The 25,910-nt window shown below is 30.9% G+C and overlaps 1 protein-coding gene across 8 annotated transcripts in view; it reads left to right on the top strand.

Moving 5' to 3' along the window:
• Positions 1-25,910, top strand: part of LOC145277569 (uncharacterized) — a 449,159-nt gene that overhangs the window by 55,731 nt on the left and 367,518 nt on the right. For all 8 annotated transcript variants that reach the window (XR_013868159.1, XM_080129058.1, XM_080129054.1 and 5 more), the window contains exon 2: positions 25,512-25,550. The gene's annotated coding sequence lies outside the window, so the exon portion shown is untranslated. The remainder of the gene's footprint in view (positions 1-25,511; positions 25,551-25,910) is intronic.

Here is a 25,910-nt window from a genome sequence, read left to right as displayed (position 1 = left end):
ACATTGTGAAACAACTGCTAGAAGGTGAGGATAATAGTTCACAATAAATAAATGGATAAATGGACGGCAACTATGGAAGGCAGTAATTGCTGAGGATGCAGTTAGGAGATTCTTTGTTCCTATCCCGTTGCAGTTAACCACCTGATGAAGGCCAGAAGAATAGTTGGCTGAAACGTTGTGAAACAACTACTAGAAGATGAGAATAATAGTCTGCAAATAAATAAATAAATAAATAATACAAATTACTCATCACAATAAGAATTCCAATTAATTAAATAATATAGATTTTTTTTTTTCTCGTAGAAGCTAATAAAATTACTCTGATGTAAATCCGCATTAAGTTTTAGTGTCTTAAAAAGTTGGAAGACTGCAGTCTCTGAATTGCACTATTATAGAGAATGTGTACCTAAGGTCTACCATTCTTTTGACAGGGTGTGACAAAAGGTCGATTTTCTAAGTAAGACTCCTAAATTCCCCTTTATGCGCATCCAGTTGGGTTATTGTGGGGTTGTTGGGAGAATTAATTTGTAACATAATCCACCCTCTCTATTTACATGAGTGGTGCAGGGATATCAGTGAACAGCTGAGTATCTTGGCAACAACCATCAATGAGCACTTGGGTTCACAGATAGTCAGCAGGAATCACGATTGGTTAGCCACCTTTTTCAGAACCCTGTGCATTTGGCCACTATGGTTCGGCATGTAGTGCAGACCAGAAAAGAAGCTGGATCAATCCAACCTGTTGCGACCACAGTAGCAATATCTCTTAACTTTGATTATACTTTGCAATCTAGTAGGGAAAGAACAGGCTGAAAGTTTACATGATGGTTACTGTTATGAAAGAGCATTAGTTCCACATATCCAATTTGGACAAATTGCAAGTTTAAATTCTATCAATTTCGACCATGCTCGCACGTTTTGTAATCAAGGTCGTATAAGATGTGGGACCTAATTAATTACACTATAGTTTAAGTTGGGATAAATAAAATTGAAATTACTAAAAATGTGACTTTCATTTTTTTATCTAGATATTACCAAATTAAATCTAAGTTAAAATATGACTGATATTTTGACCAAGTTTGATGTGAACTCTATGTTGCACACAAATGGTGACAAACAAACATGAGGTAATAAGCTGGAAACAGTGAATGGGAATCTGAACATGCTTGAGCAATCTAGCATCCTACGGCAAAACTAACTCACTGCAACTTAAGAAGTTTACAAGAAGAGTTCAAATTTAGACAAACATGAGGATTTGTCTGATACAAACTTTCAAGGGATCCAAAAATTGCTTCAGCTAACATCACGATATGCACAAAGAAAAGATGGAAAGTGGGGGGAAAAAAATCTTCAGGTTGCAAAGGAAAAGATGAAACATGTGGTTATCCATGGAACAGTAGCGATAGTGCAAGTTATCTGTTACCTCCTTAGTAAGTGGTACAACTATATGGCTGAGAATCCCAGAAGAAATGGGAAGGGTACAAAAGGGATGCTGCACTTTAACAAACTGCGAATGGTGTGCACATACAAAATGGGAGGATGTTATGCAACAAAAAGTAAGAGGCAAGACATATATGTTATGAAGTTCAAGTGCATCTAATTAATCAAGTTTACCATGTCCTACCAAACACTGTAAACTTGTATAAATAGGACAAGGATAATCACCTGTTACTTTGCAAAGGTATGAGGCCGTTAAATCACATTCTCGGTAATTACCTCCAAATACTAAGGGAAGTTAGATACAGGTAGTGTCACAAAAGGTATTGTCCCTAATCATAAATGTATTTCAAGTAGCAATATGCAACAAATCTTTACCAGAAAGTCGATAACATTTGTCAAAGTCAGATTGTAAGAAAGATCCGGACAAAATGCTATCCAGCCATCAAGTTAAAACAATTAATTGGAAGATAAAAGTAGTGTTAGGATGGAAATAAGAATTTTCAGAAAATCTTATTAAAACATCAGAAAAACCTGACATTATCTTTTTTTTTCTTTTTTTTTTTTTCAGGTAAAGGAAAAAGATTGAGTTTAAGCATTAAGAGAATATTTTTTCAGCAGATGAGAGAAAACTTGACAAATATTCAGAATTAAGAACCAGATGCTAATGTAAAAGTTGGAGCATGTATTACCAAACATTGGAAATCATCATTTGTGCTAAACAAAGCAATGTCAAATGTGGAAAAAATAAACCATAAAAGAAATAACAAGTGAACAAGAATTCATGTAGATAGGATTTAAGGATAAAAAAAATATATGCATGTTCAGCAGAACAGAACAAATAATTCAGCAGAAAATCTAAATGAGAAAAGAGCCCCTCACTCACCTACACAAACCCCTTGATGAAAGACCTTGGTTGGCTTGTTCTCTTGGGAAGAGGAGTGACTGTTTGCTGGAGCAGCAGGGTAGGCTGGAGGAATCCTTTCTTCCATGAATGAAATCAGTTAGTTGTACCTTGTGATTTGGGGGAGTGGAGGGGGGGGGGGTTAAGACCATTATTATTCTTTTTTCTTTTTTTTTTCTTGTTTTTTATTTTCACCACAAAGTATATTTACCAACAGTAAGACAAGCAATACTCCTTTTAAAGTTAAGTATAGTTTTATAATGTTATGTACCTTACCAATGAGAACTAAAAAGTTAATGTCTAATGAGAGAGACAAATAAAGCCTGACCTCTTTATAGGCTAAAATAAGTATCAACCGAATAAGACTTTAAATTCTCTCATAATCAGTATTCATTCAATCAAGTATCCAAACTACTTTGATATCATTAATGTAGAAAGAAGATGCAAAACTTTTGCCAACTGCATAAGACACTGCAGGGTGGGTGGGGGTGGGGGCTTTCTGTGAAGTACTTACAAATATTTGAGCAATACAAGTAATTCAAACAAGTTAATAAAATTGAAAGTTCATGGAAACGTAAGCTGGTATAGCATCAACACTAAAATATTCATACTCTTTTGAGATCTTAAAATTTTTTTAAACATATTTTGACCCCTGAGATATGCACCCGTATCCTCAAGTGACCTTTGGGCTTTCATAAGCAGTGATTCATTAGTATGAAAAAGCAACGCACATACCAAGTCTCCATTTAATAAGATGAAATTAAGATTTGTTTAATGGTGTATAGTGTCAAAAATTAAAATACTTTGTTAATATGGATATGAGCTCCTCTTTGTAAATGTTAGTATTTTATAAGATACAAAACTAACAAATATCTAGATTATATTTCTCTTTGTTCCACTTTTTCTTGAAAACTACTGGGTTGATCTGGTTGAAATTTTTTTTATGTATATTTGTTATATGATGCATTGAACTAACTATTATGGTATCTATTTGGTGTACGATTATGGATTAATAAGGATTAGTATTTAATGTAAAAATGAGCATACATTTAACCATCAATTAGGCATAAAACACTCATTTTTAATCAATGGACTATAACTTTTTGCCTTTTTTAACTAAATAAATGTGTAGTCTGCTATATATGAGTAAAATCGTGTGGGTATTCTTTATTATTTTGTTTACTTGTCCATTGTATTGTTTAATATGAAATCATAGTTGAATAGTAGTAGTAGCAGCTTGCATACTTGAGAGCAAATGGGTTTCGTACCGATTATTTGAAAAAGAGTTAATCTCTTGTGGAAAAACTTGCATTAAGAGATTATTACAATCTTTGAATAAACATGCAAGTTTTTAGAATGGTTGAATTTCCAAGTGTGCTTTTTAGCATTGACAAAGCTATCTTATATTATTCAATTAGCTTTTCACTTTGATATCTTATATTTTTCATCACATGGTCTTATGGTGTGGAAGTGTCTGCAAGATATAAGTGCAAGAGTTCCATCAAACTTCTGAATACAAACTAGAACTTCCCTTTGTGACAAAGATCTCACCATTTTATATGCTGAGAAATAGAATATTTTTTCATATTCAAAACATTATTGCAATGTCCTTTTCTATGCAAACTTTAATACCTTTTCTTATTTTTTATTAACTTTAAACATTTTTTTCTTTCTCAAGTAAGAGTGAAAGTATCTTGGAGAATTATAAAACACTAGACATACCCATGACCCATCGGGTCACAATTACTTTCATTAATTTATTCTACTTTGATTTCATTCATGAATTGTGGTATATGCAAGAAAAATATCTTCACAAAAAATAAGTTGTTTTACTTCTATATCATCATCATCAGCAGCAGTATTATTATATAGAAGTAAAGAGTCTTATTTTCTCATCTATATACATAAGTTTTTGTGTATAGTCCTGTAAATTCAATGTTTCTTTAAATGTTTAGAGACATTAAGAAATATTATAAAGTAGTTAAATAAACAGTGAGTCAATAAAAATACATGGTTTGCTAATGGAGAAATCGGTGACTTGTTTAATTATAAGTTACAACTAATTAGAACAATTAAAACAATTTTTCATCAAAAACTCAAACCTATTGTATATTTTAACACATTTTGTGTTATTAAAGTATAGAGGAGGATTTTTTTTTTCCAGAAAAAAGCTGCAATTTAGAATTGAAAGTGAAATTAGATAACTTATTAATATTGTTGAATATTATTGTTGTTTAACCAAATTAAATACCAGATAGTTGATAAATGATATTTAGATTCATATAAGTATATTTACTTATTTTAATTTTTGGGTTCCTATTTTTTTTTTTTAATTTCTTTAAAACTTAATAATTAAAACAAATGTAACATTTAAAATTTTTCTGGTTATAACTACAGTTTTAATTGTGGAAGATTTTTGTTGTGATATTTAAAAGAATATCTTATATTCAGAGTATGAGGGTTGTTCCAAAAGTAAAGCTTCATTATATTTTTTAACTCAAAAGTTGAAAAGCTATGAAGACAGGAATTATACCAATAAAACGAGTGACCTTTTGTGCTTCAAAAGATATTTTTCTACATAGACACCACCATTCTTAGTGCACTTTTACTAGAAATTCAATGATATGGGTTTGCTTCTGACACATGATAGGGGTTGCGTTCTTAGTCTCACACTGTCAGTATTTGCATCAGAGAGATTAAACTTTCAGGTCATGAATGCATAAGTTCAGTCATAATGCAATTTGCAATCCCCTCTGGTCCATTCGGGCAGAATAAAATAATAAGAGGCATTACTTTTGGAATGCCCCTCATGTTTCTTCTTAATAAATAAATATATAATTTACAATTTTTTTAAATAGGATTTTAGAATAATTTTTTTTTTTTTTTTACTTGGTCACTGCTTATTAAGGCCACTTATTAAGGATTAATGAGTTTTAGGTAGATAATGAGACAACAACATGATGATCAGTAATAATGGAATTTGGGTATGGTTTATAAGAGGACGGCTCAACAGGAACTTGTTTACTTTAGACTTGAAAACGACTGTGTTATAGTCAGCCGGAAAGCAGCCCCATGGTATTTTATTATATAGATGGACAGTTCTAGGAAAGAAACTCTGTTCATGGAATTTTCATTTAGTTTTAGGCACAGATCGATAATGAGGGAAATTGTTGATAGTTGTTGCTAAATGAGTATTTAAATTAAATTATTACATTGACATTCCAATGACGTGAAATCTTTAACTTTTGTTGAGGTTAGCAGGAAAATAGGATCTCTGTGAATTTGAGCCTGCTTGTTAAAATGGAAACTTTGTTATTGAATTGTTTAAATAGTGATCATATACTCCTTCCAATATATTCTTAGTTTTTGGTTTAGTTCTCTTGCACTGCAAAAACTTCAGACACCAAGGTTGGAAAGGGGGGGGAGGGGCACTCTGACTTGCAAGAAGTGCCTGGGAAGCCCTGTGGGCATTCCCCAGTGAGGGTGCCTTAGACGATTAGCAATAAACTAACCCCTTCTCAAAGAAAGAAGGCAAGACCTAGGAGGATGAACTTCCTAGAACTGCACAGAACTAAACTCCTACTGCAAAATCAATAGAGACAGGATCATTACGGGAATAGTCTAATCTCTGTTGATTTGGGGGGGGGGGGCCAGGATAAAAATTAAGATTTATTTTGTTACTCATCATTTATTTGCTTATAACGTGAGAAAAGCTTTTAATAAATCTACATATGGCATTTCTTTAAAATGTTTTAAAAAAATAAAATATACACAAAAATCCACCTGCTATTCATTTTATTTCTATGACTAACACAAATCTTTTGTAGTGGAAATCCTGATCCAGAGCATTGAATATAATCTAAGTATTTGCCACCTACTAGGAGTTGAGGGTCAGTGTTTGAGGAAAACTAATAAAATCCACTCTTCTTTCACTTTGATCTCAAGTGGAGTCTGAATGAACTCCAGGAGACCTTGTTTCTTTAAATGAGAATAGTATCCCAAAATCAAACCAGAGGGAGAAATGATACTTTTGTAACACCCAAATACAAAATTACAAGTTTAAAAAAAAAAATGTACAAAGCCTGCTTTAAGGTGAGTAAACTAATCATTAATGAAACTCTCCATTAGGTTCTTTTTTTTTTTTTTTGTAACAACTTTTGTTGATTTTATTTTATCATATTTTCTTTTGTCTCATTTTCATATTAACAAGCCTCTAACAATGAGGAGGCTGGGAACAACATCTGGTTGCATCAAAAGATTAATTTTGTTTAGTTTTGACAGGTTTCAGACTATCTCTCCCTCACTAACTCTTTACTCACTGTTTAGTGGTGAATTCGCCTCTACTGATCATCACCTAGGGTTTATTTATTGTCTACTTGTTGTACTTACTCTGCCTTTGCCCATGAATCTTTTTACTTTTCATTTTTTTTTTTTAAATATTATTTTACAACATAAATTTAATCATCATATTGTGTAGTTAAATGTTTAATTGCACTATTTCTAATAAAACTATTAAATATATCCGATGCCTGTTGCAAGGCATCGGATATATTTAATATATTAGAAATAGTGCAATTGATTCAATCACTAAAAGATTTCTTAAGAGAACATGTGAATATTTTTGTTAGTATACATATAAATGACAAAATAATAAACATCTTTACTTCTACAATAATGATAAAGAATAATTATACTTCTATATAATAATAGTATAGAAGTAAAGAAACGTTTTTTTAGTGATGTAAGAAAGAATGTTATGCAATATTGTGGTGTATCTTATACAAGATACACCACAATATTGTATAACATTCTTAGAAAGAATGTTATACAATATTGTGGTGTATCTTATACAAGATACACCACAATATTGTATAACATTCTTTCTTACATCACTAAAAAACGTTTCTTTACTTCTATACTATTATTATATAGAAGTATAATTATTCTTTATCATTATTGTAGAAGTAAAGATGTTTATTATTTTGTCATTTATATGTATACTAACAAAAATATTCACATGTTCTCTTAAGAAATCTTTTAGTGATTGAATCAACATAGTGAGAAATGGTAAGAGAAAAACAGACATAACTAAAAGAGATGAAATACTTGATCACTTATACGTTACAACTAATTAGAACAATTAAAACATTTTTTTTTTTTTTTTTTCAAGCATAACTAAATCCCAGAACCATCGTTTATTTATGAATGTTAGGATTATTAATCGGAATCAGAAAATTCAAAACTTTTTGGGAGTATTGGAATCGGAAAAATTTGTACCTATTTTCCAATGCCAAAAACGATTCCTTTAATTATCTTTTTTTATTTGATTTTTTTTTTTTTTTTAATCTTCCACTGCTGGTAGTAATAATAAAAGAACAAATATTTATTGATTTAAACTTCCAGTAAAATTAACATCTATAGATCATCCCCCCTCACAGGTGTGTTTTTACATTTGATAAAATATATACATGCATTCAAGATGTATTTTTTACGGTAATCAGGACAAAATAACCATTTTATAGTTAAGTATTTAGAGACTCATAAAGAATTGGAATCAGGAAAAATATTGAAATCGTCCCATCAGTAATATTTATCATGTATTTTGCGTGATGAAAGTATGTAAGGAAAGAAATGTTGACTAACTTGCATATATAAAGTTATGTATGTGTATACATATGTATAGGATTTGCTCCTAAACTAATTAACTGATCATTATGAATTTTGAAACAACTGTTATGCATAAGGGTTAGTAGTGTGGACTGTTTTAGTTTCCAAGATATGAAGAAATGTTAGTTTAAAGAAAGTGGGGGATCACTTTTCTAAAATAATTTAACGTATAATGATCACTCACTTTATGGCCACCAGTTTTGGTGGTCAAATAATTTACGCCGCTGAAATACACATTTGCCAAATTTTTGTTGGAGGAGCGTCAACGTGTGGGTGCTCAATTTACGTAAAATTCTTCATATCTTGGAAACTACTCATTTGCTGGAATTTTGAACATTATTTTCGTTTTTAACGTCCCCAAAAACCTGTAAATGTCTTAATTTTCCAAGTTTTTTTTTTTCTAGAGCGTGGAAAGTCGATTGTCTACCCCTTGCTGACTTATATTCCAAACATTCCCAATAGGTGTCGCTAGCAGTGTATCATTCATAAACAAGATGGCGTGAAGTCATTCTTCGATAAAATGTCTCATAATATTTGATTTTCTTAAATAAAAAAAAAACTACTTGATCGATTTATGTGATTTTTGGAATATAACATATTCATGCAGTGACAAGTACGTTCGTTATTATAAAGATTTTTTACAGATTTTTCTTGTAAAATTTTTTTTTTGGGGGGGGGGGCCCGTTTATAGACAAGCACCAAAAATTTTAAATGGCTTTTTTAAGTTTAAATGCTTCCAAATTCTTTTGAATTTCGAAGAGTCACACAGTAATTGATTTTTTTTTTTTCTTTAAAATATTAAAATGGATGATTTGAATCTTTAGGCTGGGATGATAATGTAATGTCTGCTGTCTTGAATCAGAAGATGAAAAAAATTTGACTTGGACAATTTTAATTTTTATTCTACCCAAAGTATCCTCTTTTTGGAAAGCTGGGTATTCTTCAAAAAAAAAAAAAAAAAAAAATGGCCTTGTACCTAATTTTGACCTAGACTGGTAAGTAAATATAAAGAAACTAAAATACATTCTAGTGCTGAATTTCATGTAATTAAACTTTAAAAAATTCTCATTTTTGAAAAAAAGTGATTTGTTTTAATAATTAAAACTATAGCATTTTTTTTTTTTTTTTCAGTTTCATTAAATACTTGATCAAGACTAAATTAGAAAAATAAATATTTTATTGATAGAGAGATGTTGTATTCTATCATTGTTCAAATAACCAATCACATAGTTGCTCTAATTTTACATGGTTATCAGAATTTAATGCACCTGCTGGGGTGGACACTTTCACCTCCCGTCATAAGCTAACCAAAACAACTCAAACATACTGACCCCCCACCCCACCCCGCGAATGTGTCATCACACATTAAATCTATTTCTTATTTAAAGTCAGAAATAAATTTTTTCTCACACTCAGTTCTCAACACCTGGATTGCAATTCATCTGAAATCCAATGTACTCATTTGTGTTCTATTAAAATTCTATTTTCTCATCTCTCACACCTCCAATGTATTGCTTGATTGCAGAAACTTAAAAGGTGCACAGCTATTCTCATTATGTAAAATGTAAAATGATTTTATACTAGAAATTCAAGTGTTAGTGAAGATTTGTATTCTTATAAATTTCTTTTACAATTACTGCAAAAGTTTTTTTTTAATCTATTTTTGGGATAATTTTAAAGAACTTATCTTGGAATATATATTAAAAAAACTTTTGCAGTATTTGAATTAAGTTGTCTATAATGAGAGCTCTCCAAACGGCATTTGAGATAACTCATTATTTATTATGCCTTTCTGGGTTTTTCTTTGAATTAATATCCCCTTCCAAGTTTGAATATAAAAAAAAATGCACACAATCTCATTTTATATATAAAGTTCAATCAAATCCTCCCCTCCCACTACATGTTTGCTTATAACAAAAACCATATATCATATATATAATGGGTAGAATATGCAGATCAAAGTCTATTTAATATTTTTTTATCAGTTTGTTCAAGCTGGGGATGGGGCATCCTACTGGATGCCAAACATTCACCCACTAACTCAGATATACCAACTGAGAGATCTTTTAAAGTTCTGACCGTTCCTTTAAGTGCAGTTATTTGAATCTCTCTTGCATTTGGTTCACCGAGTATATTTGCCAGGTATCCCCGAGTGGCCTCCAGGCCTTGATAAGTGGTGACTTGTAAAAAAAAAAAAAAAAAGTGAAAGGGTTGTCAATTTCACCAATTTATAGATGGTCACCTTTTAATATATTGCAAGATAAAATTTTAGATATTGAATTTGTCTTTAATGACCTCTTGCATAAAGGTTCAATTTTTTTTTTTTTTATCTTATCCCCATATTTATTTATTATTTTTTTTTTTTTTTGTGATTAAAAAGTTCCTAATAGTATGACAGTGGAGAACAGTCATCATTGCCATCACACATTAAAATTCCACACAAAGGAATTCCACATTTTAGAACTATTCATCATTGGACATGGCACTCGATTTCATGGAATTGGATCCTTTTGTATCATTTAGATTGAATTTTTAAAAGGGGCTTTATAACTATAATATTTTTTATGGTTACTCAAATGCTCATCTCCAGCAATGGTTTTGTTTAAGAAGTCAACTCTCCATGTTCTGAAAAATATCTTTTCTATTCATAATTTAACGACCCTAGTGTCTAACTGTCCCGTGGGGAGGCATAGTAAATAGGTACAATATATTAGTCCTGGACATTTAAAACACACTGCACTAAGAAATTTATCTTTCCCAGTTGTCTGTACCCTTTATCAACAACTACAACTCCCTGAGATGATGAAAAAAAAAAAAAAAACTGCATACAAGTTGCAGTTATAATTTGTAAATTTTGAGGAGTGTGGAGTCACCCTCTTGTCAATACTCCATTCTGATCTAGAGTGGGAGTACCTGTCAATGCCATGTGTTTGTTAAAAAGAATTTATCATTTACAGACTTTGTTAAAAAATTTGATATACAAATCATTTGTATACATTGACAACATGAATAAATCTTTAGAATTTTAAGCATAAAAGCTTTTAGCAAAATGGCTGGATTCAGCATTTAAACAATGTAAAACATTTATGATATGCCATAAAACAAAAAATATAAACAAATAAAATATAAAAAGAAAACAAATGTATAGTTACAATTTTAGCTATTTGTGCCCCTGAAAGTATTTTTTATCCATTTTTTTTTTTTAACTTTACACACTTCATATTAATTATAATAATAGCTCATAAATTGCAAATTAAAAACGGCTTCAAAATCAAGATGGCTGATGCAATAACAGTAATACAAAAGTATGATGCAATATCTTTCACAAACTAGAATGACCGGACCGGACCGTAGCAAAATAGTTTTAAACTCTTGATGACTGTATTTTTCGTTCTTTTATGTGTGTCTTTACTGTTTTCAATAATTTTGTAACTGATATTCCAGACTTATATATGGATGCTATTTTGGCCTTCCACATATTGTACATATGTAAGCATTAATTGTAATGACGAAACCTCTCAGGCGAAAATATTACCATCTTTAATAACTTGCACTTTGCTGTATTTTCGATAAAAAGTCTAAGTGGTATATATATATATATATATATATATATATATATATATATATATATATATATATATATTCTTAAATAATATTCATTTTATCCTTTTTTTGATTGATATGAAATTTTTAAGATTTTTCAACTGGTTCTAATTAAGTTAAATATTGATCTTTGTTAATGCTTTGGTACATATAGATCTTATTGAAACCATCTACTTTTTTTAGCTGAGTGATGTAAGTTGAGCATAGTTTAAGTAAAAAAAGACAAAAAACATTGTTTAGAATTTTTTTTTATCGGCTACCAGAGTAGAGTAATAATTCAAATGAGTAAACCAGTAAAAAAAAAAATTATTTATGGATGAAAAAAAAAACAAAAAAAAAAAAACGGTTGATCAATGTTTTTCTTTCATTTTTGTATATTTAGGTCATGGTTGTTAGGACCAGATAATATTAACTATATTTGCTGTAAATATGAAATCTTGACCTAATTTCCTTTGTTTTAAACATAATTGCATTAGTTTTAAATTTATTTATTTATTTAGAAATTAATTTAAAAATATAATTTATATACTGGTAAAACTGAGAATGTTTTCTTATCAACTGCTCATTAATGTTTTAGATGTTTGGAGGCAGGACAAATAGAGTAAAGATAAGTGATATGATGAATGATGAGAGAAACTGGATGATGTTAATACAGAGAAAGGATGGGGTTATTGTGACATCACAATGTATTCCCGAAATTTGTGAAAATGGGAAATGTTAAAAAGTGTTTTTGTTGATTCTGTTATAGGTGATTAAAACATTGAAACTGGAAGTTTCTTTACTTATTCATTAGGATATATTGGGTATAACCTAGGTTATGAGTAGTTTATTTTTTTTATCCTTTTCTTTATTTTAAACAGTGTATTTTCTATCCAAGCTTGAAATTCATTATTGGTGTATTTGATTTTTTTTTGTCTGCAAAGACGACTATTCATTTGCAATTTTCTCTCTCTTACAAATGGTTAAGTTTTATTCCATCGATCAATTGATCAAGACTTTTCAAGTAATGATTGCATTTTGCGTATAGGTAGTGATTGAAGAATGTATAAAATAATTGTTTTGGTTGATTTTGATTTTTTTTTAGGCTTTTTGATTTTATTTTTTATAAGGTACTTGTTATTTTACTTAGGAAAATAATTCTCTCAAAACTTTTTTTTATTATTGCTATGCTTAAAATGCATTTATACAAAATTGTGATCAGAATAAATAGGCAGGAAAACAATTTAATTTCAAAATTGAGGAAAAGTTATTTCTTTTCTTTCTGGCATGTACTAAAAATCACATTAGATTCAGAAAGGCTTAAATTTGCCTGGAGGTCATTTGCCTTACCAACTTATTAAGTTATTTCCTGTTTCAATTATTTGAGTGTAAATGTAATTTTTCTCTCCTTAAAATGATCTCTTCTGCTGATAAGAATAATAATAAAAAAAAAAAAAAACTTGTTTCATTATATCTGTGTGGCCCTTTCTACTAAGGGACCATTTGTAAAGGCCCAAAGTGCATCTGTACTTATGCTTCAAATCATTTTTATATTTTCTTTTCTTAATGATTGTTTTTTAATTATTTTAATGACCACTTAAAACTCATGATGAAAAATATAGTTAATTTTAAATTGTTTGGTGATAGAATTTTCCAATTAAAATTGTTGCAAGTGAAACGTATGAGAAAGTTGTAGTTCTACTTTTCCCATTTTTTTGTGTGTGTGGGGGGGGGAGGCTAACATTATTTTGCACTGAAATTGTTTTATGAAGTAATATTATAAAGGAATGAATAATATGCTACTTTTATTATAAAAATAAAGTAAAACCAAAACCCCCACCAAAAAAATTGTAATAAATAAAATACAGCTATTAAACATTTTTCTTTTACTTTTAATTTCTGCATATAACGCATCACTTTGTAAACGTCAAGCCTAATTATTAAAACAACTTTTAACCAAAACTGAACTTTGTTAACATGGTTTCCTTTTTTGGTAAAACACCGATTCCAACCGTTTAATAATCATTCAATGCCTTTCTTATATAACAATTTGTGTTTGGCCTCAAAATACGCCTCAGTTTCCAATATATCATCTCATTGGAGCCAAATATTTCTCTGGAGCTTTTTTTTAACATCTGCAAAGAGTCAGTTGTCACTGAGGGTCAAATCTATAAAATAGGATGGATGCAGAAGCAAATTCAAAGTGCAATGCATGTAGTTTTATGATTGTTGCAATAGATTTGTGACTTTCTTTTTTTTTTTTTTCCAAACACAATAATAATACTATATAATATTTACTATTGATGGTTCTTCCTTTCTCAAAATAATCAAAAAAAAAAAAAAAAATTTGGGGCATCCTAAAATATAGAGGCCAAAACCTTGCCTGCTGATGTTTACATTTTTGGAAACATTGAACAGCTTTCATCTGCTGCTGTCCATTCAGCTGACTGTTAATATTTTACTCCAGAGTCCAGTGAAGAATCAATGTTTAATCCATTTTTACATATTGATACCAAAACTCATTATTTTTGTTGTGTTGAAATTGTTGCGAATAATACTGAATCATCGTGCTGTTGTTATTAATAGACTGTGAGCAAATGCAGCGTACATGTTTTTGAACCTGGCTCCCCACATTGATAAATCTTCATGCAATCGGCCAAAATGAGTTTTTGGACATTTTTTATGTTTTCCAGAACAACTGCCAAATTTGGGTGACCTGCGTGTTCAGCATAATTTCTAACTGCATTTAAAGTCAAAATCCAAATAACACTTATGAAGCCATTGTTACCCAACAAGAAGTAAGGTCTTACCAACATATGAAATCCACACCCTCCCTCTTTTTTATTATAAGCTTTACAAACAGCCACTTTACTTAAATAATTGTAATTTGTAAACTAATATTCCAGTCGGGTTCAAATTTTGACATGTGCTGTTTCAAGATTAGTACTTTTATAAAAAAAAAAACATGGATTTTTTTTCTATTTTATTAATGGTACTATTTACAGGTCAAGCCTGATTCTTATTGAGTGATATGTACAGTATTTTAAAAGTAAATCTTGGTTGTTTTTTCTCATTTTCCTGCAATATTGAACATTTAACAAATATCAGATTTGTTTTAATGAAATAATTTGTTAAAATTTTATTTTTGAGTTCAACATAGTCTACTTAATATGGAAATCCTCTTGGAATTTTCTATAAAAGTTGTCACAGACTACTAAATGCTTTAATCATTAAAAAAAAAAATTTTTTTTATTATTTTTGTATTTTACTATAGGTAACCAAGACTTGGAATATTATTTTTAAAAAATATGGTGTTGAATGACCTGAGTCATATATATATATATTTTAATTTATGCAGGGAAATGCTCATAGATGAAAGATGATAATTTCTTTTTACATATCAATATTTTTCTAATATATCTATTTGTTTTTTTAAAGTAAATGTTAAAATAAATTTAAAAAAAACTTTTAGTATATGAATCTTTAATTTTATATATTGCCCTGTTGATGAGGCCACTAATTTGTTGACTGCAACTCTGAGTGCCTCTGAAAAAGCAGGGCCACTTGCTGGTTGTAGGTGGTGATCTGTGATGCTGTAGAATGAGTATTCATCCATTTTAGTCCTTATTTGAGCTAGATCGGAGGTTGGAGAGACCCGGTCCTATCAATTGGCTTGTCATATCATGCCCTAGTATCTAAAAGTTCATCCTCAACTGTATTATTCCAGCTGATTGTTCAAACATGAAAACCTTATTTTTCCCTTTTTAGTTGTCTCCTCAAATAGATACTAAATGGCTATGACTGAGGCTCAATTGAGTTAAACTCAAACAAGGGCTGCTGGAAAACTGGTTAGATCATTCTATCGCTCCAGTAGATATTTCACTAAGAGCCAAGTACGTCCAAGGATGAAGTACTGTTGCCACATCTGGGCAGGAAGTAGCTTATCCTGCCTTGACGATTCAAAATAGGTTTCGTAGCCTAGTGGAGGATGCCCTTTTCTCTTTCCTGCAACCTCTTTCCCACAGAAGAGACATTGCTAACTTGTCTCTGCTTTATTGTTATTTTCATGGCAAGTGCTCACCTGAGCTCCAATCTACGGTCCCCCTGGCCTGACTTTTATGAAAAACACTCGTTAGCTGAAACCATTATCAATAATTTCCCCCACTTTTTATCTGTGCCCAAACCTAAGTGTAGATTCCATGAACAAAGCTTCTTTCTTAGAACTGCACGCCTGTGGAATGTTCCATTTTCCTGCTTTCCAACTGGCTACAATATGGTCATCTTCAAGACCAACACGAACAAGTTCTTGATGAGTCGTCTCCTTAAGTAATCCAATTTACCAAATTTCCACTAATAATAACTACATTCCCCCCCCCCATTAATCTTATCATCGAGTAGCTTTTGGGCCTTGATAAGTGGTGACTCCTTTGTAAAAAAAAAAAAAAAAAAAAAAAAAAAAATCAATACCAAAGAGTAATGTTTTTTCTGGAAGTGGTCTTTTCTGACCATAATGCATTCCTTTCTCTGTAGAATTCCCTTGTAGGGATGTTGACACTTTCACTGAAATTTCATTCTGGTTACTGAAGAACAATGTATTCTGGCTATGTATGCCATAAAACAAATCACATCAAACAAATGCTATAGGTCTATGATTTGAGCGATTGTCAGTGTTTTTCCTTGTATGTGGGTATTCTAAAAGAACAATGTATTTTATTAATATAAATGATTACCCTACCCATAAAATTAGATTTGATAACTTTATTCAGCATTTAAATAACCCCTAGATCGTTGATATGCCATCAAACAAATTTATTTTAATACAACATTTAAAATTACAATTACGAAGCAAGTTAAGTTACAGCATAGTAAGTACAGTTGTTTAGATGTTATGTTTACAAATTAAAAATATATCCTTGGTTAAAATTGATGAAAATAACCCACAGATAATATGCATTTTTTTTTTTTTTTTTTTTTTGTGGAGTTTGTTTTCTTATAAATATCTGATCAGTGTGAGACTGTTTTACTTTTTACTAGCCTGGGTTCCCGGCGTTGCCCTGGTGTTTGGAGGTGTGTGTTGAGCAAAAAAAAAGTGGTAGTAGGCAGGCAGGCAGGCTTGAACCAGTACTGCGAAGGAGGGAAAGAACGTGGGGAAAAAAAAACAAGCAAAAAAAACGTAAAGTCTTTGCCGTTGCGTCTATCGCCAAACCAGAAGTGGCAAAGGTTTAAGGCTAGTTAATCGAAAAGAGGGGATTACTTTCGGAAATATCAGTGAAAAAAAAGCGACCCCTCCTTGTAGAAAATTGCCCAGTTAAAGGTGAAGGAATTACTGTTTTTAGCCAATTTTTCGATATTTGGCATCCAAAAGGTCGAGCTTTAAAACGATACCAATCCCATGAAAATGTGTTGCCTCTGTCGAAAGTTTTAGGCAGACATACATACATTTTAAACAGACAGGTGAGATTTATATAAAAGACTAGCGGGGGGTACCCGGCGTTGCCCGGGTGTTTAGAGGTATGTGTGTTGGGCGGTGGCGGGGGAATCCAAACAAAAGAATAAGCGAAGTAACAACCCTGTTTAAAGATTATATATATAAAAAAAAACAATGTTAAAACTTCTTTAAAAAAATCGTTGCCCGGGTGTTTGTGTTGGGGGGGGGGATACTTAAAAAAAAAAAACAGTTTTGGTAAGTAGTTAGGATCGAACCCGAAGCCTTGAGGCGAAGGTGGAAAATAAAGTGTGCAAAAAACCTGACACGTTACCCGCTCGGCCAGCAATAAAGAGTAACTGAAACACGTTTGATTTTATTTAAGTATTAAAAACAGAATTGACACGTACCCGCAATAAAAGTTAACTCCGCTCCTTCTTTTTGATCTCATTAATGAGGTCAAATAGAAGTAGCAGAGTTAACTTTTACTGCGGGCAGCTTTTGGGTTTGTTTCCCCAACTTTGGCTGGTTGTTTTCCCAAGATGTTAAGGAGGGAGAAACCAGCTCCCCATAAAAAGGGGATTGTCCAAATTGATTAGCAATTGTCTGATATAAGGAGTTTGGCCCCACATTGATCAAAGCTGATTGCTTCTAGACGTTCCCCAGTGCGATTGCCAGGAACAGTGCCTTAGCTTTGAATTAGTTTCGCTTTTTATACGAAAAAATGAGACGCCAAAATAGCAATAATTTTGTAAAAGTTGCTGTAAATAAATCTAGACGCAACCTGCGTTTCCAAATCTTCGATATTATTATCTAGGGAGTATATAAACACTTCTAAGCGATAGTAACCCCCCTCCCCCTCTGGACCGTTGGTGAAAAAAACCTTTTCAAGACATACAAAAATGCGCGCGCCACATTTGCCTTTTATATAGATTGTTTAACTTTTACTTTTGAAAACTTATTTCAATATGAATTTGTATATAATTTAGATGGTCTTCCAATTCTATCTCTCATACTCAAAAGTAGTTGCTTTCCCCAACAGGGTATTTCTGAATCTTTGTGGGAAAAAAGACTATAAACAGGCACTGTGAGTGAACAAAAGAACATTTTAACATCTTTGGTTCAGAGGTACTTCATATTGTCTGCATGAATGCCCCCCCTCCCCCAAAAAAGGTATCATTACAATCACAATTTTTTGCCTTATATTGGGTCACGTGTGAACATTTTCAAAATCTAACAAAATCACATAGAAGTCTTAATTTCTGAACAAATCTGATGCCATTTCTGGGTTCCTTTGGTCAAAAAACTTACTTGAATGAATTTTCAGAGTCCTATCATGTTCCAAACTAAAAATATTCAAGAAAATGTAATTATTAAAACGTTGCTAAGTTGACATCTCGGTTGATGCTTGGAGTTACATGTTCAGATTTTCTGGATTTTTATTTTTTATGATGTCCATCTGTGGTGCAAGTTACAAAATCTGCGGAGATGGGTGTCAAACACTGAATGATTTGACCATATATATTTCTTCAATTTGCTATAGTATGCAAGTTAGTTCTGAAGATAGAGCATCGAACAGTCATTATAGGTAGTGACTAATATCCAGAGTTCAAATCTCACCTGCAGCATCTAGCCACACTGATTAGTCTTGAAATGAGGAATTGCATGTTTGTATGCATACACCTTGTTTTGATGGCGGTCTTATGTAAGACATAGGAATGGTTCCATGAAAGAAAAACAAAATCAATTTATTTCTTTGTTTAGGTAGAAATCAAAAGGTAAGGAAGCTGATTGTAGCTGCTTGCTTTTATCAAATCAGGTGTACTTGACGGCTCTAAACATTCCATCAAATGGCAGTCTTGGTAGGATGGCTTTCCAATAGAATGGAATAAATCTCATCATTCAAAACACACGCACGCACGCACGCATGCGCGATTTGATGGTTCCATGTGAATAAAAGTTGGCTCTGCTTGCTCTCTTCAATAAAACTCATTCAAATCTACAATCCCAACGTCTTCATAAACTTGTTTTTCTCATTACACTGTTTAGTTCTTTTCCATTCCAAACCGTCATTTCCTTTAGCCAAGGATCATAGATCTTTGCTATGGATTTTCACCCGAAGCACAAGCCAAAAATGCCAAATGAAATGGCGAGAAAGTGATTTAACATTTGTGTGTGATTAAATTCCAATTTAATGCAAGTAGATTTTCGTATGTTCAATGTTTCATTCCAGTTGATTTATCATGTTTTTAGGGATTTAATTTGCTTCGTAGAAGTTTTCTTGTTACAACTTTCAGAATTCTTGTCTTTAACAGCTATGAACCGGTACAACTGTTAAAAACTTCGTCCTATTGGGAATTTAGATTTAAGATTGTTCAAAATTTTATTTGTTTAAAAAAAAATTTCATGTAAATTTTTTTTTTTTTTTAATGTTCCAAGATGCATAGAAAATTAACAAAGTTTCAAATTGGAGCTTCATTTTAAACGTATGATAGAAATGGATGATTTTTAATGTTTCTAACTAAAACATGTAAATCAAAATTTAAAAAAAAAAATTTTTTTTTTCTTTTTTCAACATTTTTTTTTTTTTTTTTTTAAGAAACTATAATAGTTATTTTATTAGAAAACATTACAAATCTTTTCTGTGCGTTTTGTATGTAACGTTCAAAAAGTTTCTTGATCAACAGCTACAATGATTTTTAATGTAGAAAAATATTGTAAATGAACCTGAAGAATACCAGTTGAAACATAATCTAAATATTAACACTGAGGAAAATAAAAGCATTTATGACTATTCAGTTGACTCACAATTTAAAATTTTGATTATTGTATTATTTTCTGACAAGTGCAAATGTAAATAAGCAATTATAAACATATTTCCATCAAGTTAAATCTTGCTACATTACCTTACTTGAATTCTAGTTCTGTTTATGATTGGCAAAAGTAATTAGTATTTCAAGCAATCTAAATATCTTCATGTTCAAAGAACAATTTTCTTCTGGTCTTTGATGGCCGATTCTTCCTGTACTTCAACTAAATAAGAATTGCTCTTTCATGAAGATGGCCATTGGCTGAATTAAAATCAAAGTCTAAGGTTATTAAACATGCCAATATACATTTATTAAAATATGAATATTTTTCCTATTAACTTGTCTCTCCACGAGAGCAGAGATAGACACAAGGTCGGTTTTTAATGTGGGAAAAATCCAGCTCCCCATTGTAAACCTATACTAATTTGAAAATCACATATCACAAAAACTATTAAAATGTACAGATCTGGAATATTACATGCCTAATCCATACATATCGTAGAATGCTATATCCAAATGTCAGCTTTTTTTACACCATGTACTTCTAAAATAGTATCCTCAAGAAAATGTAATAATTTTATGTTATATTTTTCACTTTGTTTATCATGGCAATGTAATTAAGTAAACGAACATGTTCAACATTAATTTAATAAAAGAGAGCTGCATGTTATCAATGATAGTTTTTAATGCAATTGGTATTTCTTTGCGAATTCTGTTGAATTCTTAGCTTGGCACTGATCATATTCGTCAATTTGAGGTAGTTCCCTCAACCTCTTCTCAAGTCAAACACATGTAGAGAAAAAACTTTAAATAACTTGTTTTGTATTGTTTATTAGATTGTTAGGTGAGACTAGTTAGAAAAACACCCTCTCCTCTACAAGTTAAGAAATGAGTTTCCAAAAAGTTCTCTGCATAATTACTATTGTTTTTTATTGTTTTAACATCATTATTTTATTTTTGTATGCGCTTTGTTCAAGTTGATGCGGTGATTATTTACAATTGATTTATTTCTGGTTTGCGCAAACTGTTCTGCTTTGTTAAATGCCCAGAAAAAGTCCCTTCTGATTAATGTTTACCAATTTTAAAATAAGTAAATGAACTTGGCTGTTTTCTAGAGTAACCATATTTTTTATCTGGTAAATATTAATTAGTAAGAACTTCTTCATGGCATAAATGTGAGGCAGAATGATTTGCACAAATCAGAATTTTTTAATAAGAGATTTGTTAATTTTTTTCATACAAGAATTTGTGACGCTATTCCTACATTAACAATATACCATTGAGGACTTGTTCAAAAAATTGCCCAGTTACTGAGTCTATTTGAAGAAATCGCCAAAAAGCAAGTTACAGAACTTCAACCATATTGATGATAATATCTACAATTTTAGCTTTGATGTTATTTCTTTCAAAAGCTGTCCAATCTAATTCTGGTATTTCTGATTTTAATGTAATCCTTCTCATTGTTGAACAATTCAATGAATCAATGGAAACAAGATTTTCATCCTATCTAAATGATAAAGACTTATGTCTACTTTCCTAGATCCAAGACTAAAATTTAAATTTAAAAAGAATTACATGAAAAACACTGAGAATTGGATTCTACATCTACTTTCTACTGATGATAATGAAGCAGAAGGATACACTTCTACAAGCTCTGTTGAGGGTCAAGAAGATCAAGTGAAAGTAAAACTGTCTTTTAAGCCTGTTTGATGAATTAGGTTCAAATAAGCGTACAGTAACAAATCCAAACTTAGAGCAGGTAGGAACTGAGTGAAACCTGGAGACTGCAACTACAACAGAAATACAAGAATCAAAATCTAAACTCAAAAGGAGTAAATCGCTTATGGTTAACTTGACCATTATGTAGCTTTACAACTACTCACAAGAATGGTCCATTTCAGTGCTGGAAGAAGACACAGGAGACCTTACCACTGTTGAGTAAACTGGCTTCAAAATATTTAAGCGCATTACCTTCATCTGTAGAAAGTGAGAGGCTCTTAGTACAGGTGATAATGTGTATGAACCTATGAGGAATAGGCTTTGTCAGGAGAATAGAGAAACTAATGTTTCTACATTACAACTTAAAAGTATTCAACTTTAAATACTGAGGAGACTATGAGAGCAGAGGAGGCAGGCGGCAAGAATAGAAGTAGAGCAGCAGCAGGTGCAGAACTTCAGCTTATAATTATTCACTTACAGAATTACAATTTGTACTTTGTATTTGGTTTGTATTTTTTTCTCATCTAATTAATTATATTCATTTCAGAATTGGAAATTGTACTTTGTATTTTGTAATTTTAGTTAATAAAGGTAAAAAGCCATAATAGTGGCCAGACACTCAATTAAATGATAAATTAAATTAGAAGTTACTATGTTAATGTGTCAAAGCTATCTGATGAGTCACTTGACAGTGATGAAATGATTTAAATTTAATAGGAAAGAGAAAAGTAATTAATCGGCTGGTTAATCAGCAAATTGGCCGATTACCGATAAATTGGCAAAGTAGCCGATTAGCTTCCAATTGATCGGTACATCCCTAGTGTGTGTGTGTGTGTGTGTGTGTGTGTGTACGTACTCGGTCATAAAATATGCTTAAATATGATATTTTAATTCATCCTAATTTTGTATTTATTGTTATAGAGCCAATTTCTCTATTGATTATTATATTGTACCCAATATATAGCAATGACTTATATGCAAGATACCTTGTCTTGTCCTGTAAAATAATTGCTCTATATAATTTTCAACTTTTATATTTTCTTTTTAAACTTGCTGTTTTGGGTATTTGAAATTCTGGCACTTTGTGGTTAATTTTTTATGACTTGGGTTAAAGTTTAAAAATGAAATGTTTCAATAAATTGTCAACTGTAAATGAATGCCATTATTAACAAGTATGGTGAAATATAAAAGAAATTTCATAAACTATTAGAAAAAAAAAAAAAAATATATATATATATATATATATATATATATCTATCTATCTATCTATATATCTATAAAAACAGAGATGTGTGTGCCACAGACGATTTCTGATTGGTTAATCCAATAATCACATCTCCTAAAAAAGTATAGTTCTTACGCTCTTAACTTTACCATAAAATATTTTGGTCTTATTTATTGTCCATCTTGGAAGGGTTTAATTTTTTTCTAACTTGCCATTTACAAATTACAAAAATGCGAAACTTCACAATCCAACCTCCGACTCAACGTCCGCCATTCACACAACAAGAAAGCAACGCTGGAGAGATTATTAGTACTACTACTACTACAAACATTACCGCACGAAAACACGCGCACACACGCACACACACACTCACGTCCACTACCGTCCTTGGCTACGTCACGTTGTTATGGCAACACGATAAATACACAGTAAATTTGATTTTCTTCATTTCTACGCAAATATTACGCAAATATAAATCATATAGAATATCTGTATGAATATAATTACACGTAATAGTTAAATAAAGATGATCATCGTATAAGAAAACCGAAAAAAAAAACTAATAGGGAATTTGTATAAAGTTGTATTTTCTTTTTAAATAAATAGAAAAAAGGGGTGTTGATAAGACTATCGATACTTATACAGTTTAGTGACGACATTAAAAAATGGAAATATTGAAAAAAAAAATTATTGTACGTAACTGTTATAGACTGAAGTTCTCCAAAAAAAAATTTCACTTCATTTGATCAAGTAGTTTTTTTCTTACAGCGAAAAACAATTATTTATCACGACGACGTCAACGTGGCCATTTTGGAAATGTACCTAGCAGAATACCTCCATTTTAGGCCAAATTTCGCAATCTAGCCTTTTTTTTCTCGCCATATTGAGATGCGCACAACACATCTGCAATTTTTTTACGTTTTTTTTCTTTTCTTTTTTTAAATCTGCAATTTTTTTGCGTTTTTTTTTTTTTTTAAATAAGAATACTATTGAATATGCAAAGAAATTGAAGAATGCAAAGAATTGAAGAATTTTTATACGAGATTATTTTCGAAACATGCTCAGTTGGACACGCATGGGATTGGGTCGCATGGATAACTTCGAAACTTCGTTTATTTACTTCTGTTACAAATTAAAAAAAAAAAAAAAAAAAACACCCCAAAAATGGCATCTGTCTTCGCAAAAAAAAAAAAAAAAAAAAAAAAAAAAATCTCATTCTGGTGGAGGTAAAAAAAGGGCTAGATTGGCCTAAAATGGAGGTATTCTGCTATGTACGGCAGTTACCTGCCCTTGGGAATTCCTGGGCCTGCAATAACATTTCCAAAATGGCCACGTTGACGTAGCCGTGATAAATAATTGTTTTTCGCTGTAAAAAAAAAAACTACTTGATCAAATGAAGTGAAATTTTTTTTCGGAGAACTTCAGTCTATAACAGTTACGTACAATAAAAATTTTTTTTCAATATTTCCATTTTTTAATGTCGTCACTAAACTGTATAAGTACCAGACTATCAATACACACAAAAAAATATAGATTTATTTTTGGGTAAAGTTCCCCCGAGTTTTCCTTTCACTTCAGTAAATAATGGTCTTTTGTTATATATATATGGCGTACTATTATCCTTATATATATGATGTTTATGTTTATATATATGCATAGGTGATAGTGTCTGTGTGTGTCTGTGTGCATTTCCCTACGCTAAAACTCTGTCAATTTTAAGCCTACAGATTCGAAATTTGATATACAGGGTACTGAGATTTGGGAAAATCGATGTGATAGGTTTTCGACAGAAATTTGGCGATTAAGTGGTCAATATTCAACAATTAGACCTTTGAGAACTCTACCAAACTCCTCCTACAATTTAAGGTCTGAACACATGATATTTTATATATAGATTCCTTGGACATGGATCTAACTTATTAACTTTACTTGATCCCTAAACAATAAATGTTAAGAGGTCATAATAGGGGTCGAAATTTAAAAAAAATTGACTGTTTTTTTTTCCTCAGCATACACTTCAAAACACCTGGGCAACGCCGGGCACCGATTGCTAGTATATATATATATATATATAATCATGTTTGTGTTTTTGGATAAAACATTTTAATAGAGAAAATGTTCACAACTTTCCAAGATATTATTTTATAGTGAAGGAGTGAAAAAAATTCTTGATTTATAAAATAATAAAGAGAAGCCTATAAAATTCAACTCCAGTTGAGCTGAAACTGTTAACATTCAACTTTGGTTGAGCTGAAACTGTTAACATTCAACTTTGGTTGAGCTGAAACTGTTAACATTCAACTTTGGTTGAGCTGAAACTGTTAACATTCAACTTTGGTTGAGCTGAAGCTGTTAACATTCAACTTTGGTTGAGCTGAAACTGTTAACATAACATTCAACTTTGGTTGAGCTGAAACTGTTAACATAACATTCAACTTTGGTTGAGCTGAAACTGTTAACATAACATTCAACTTTGGTTGAGCTGAAACTGTTACACTTTTAAACATGCTATTGTTTAGCTTGTTGACTTTATTTGTTTACTTTAAGACAAAAAAATTTTTTTAAATAATTTAATTTTCATCCTAAAGTTTTAGATAACTCTTAAACTGAAGTATTTTCCTAACATTCTTTTATGATTTGCAAAATGTGTTTTTTTCCTTTCAACTTTTGCAGATTTTGCTAAATTGTCAGTATGAACTTAAAAAAAAAATATTTGTATATATTTTCTTTTTATTTTTGCAGATGATTCACATGCAACTTTAATATAAAGAAAAAAAAATGGTTCGTATAAGTTTTTCTATTTTTTTTTTAATCCTTTTAAATAACTTTCAGTGTGTTTGGATGTAGCATATTCATCCAAAATTATTATCAATGATTAAAAATATTTGTTATCCGGTTTCTTAGTTATTTTCATCATATTGAAAAAAGAACTATTTCAACAATTATAATTGATTTATAGCTGATTTAATAAAATCAGTATTAAAATAATATATAAGCAAAATTTTCGATGCGCCCATGTCTTATGCGTTAGTTAACAGTAAACTATAAATAGTACAATGAAGAGATAACATTATTTAGTGAGTTTTGTGGTGAAATATTCCACTTATGGGATTCAAACAAATGAGAATATTTGGATCAAGA

Source organism: Euprymna scolopes, chromosome 6 (genome assembly GCF_053919585.1).
Source record: "Euprymna scolopes isolate OS-2025 chromosome 6, ASM5391958v1, whole genome shotgun sequence".
In the NCBI taxonomy this organism is placed as follows: Eukaryota; Metazoa; Mollusca; class Cephalopoda; order Sepiida; family Sepiolidae; genus Euprymna; species Euprymna scolopes.
This window is presented reverse-complemented; position numbering and strand designations above follow the sequence as displayed.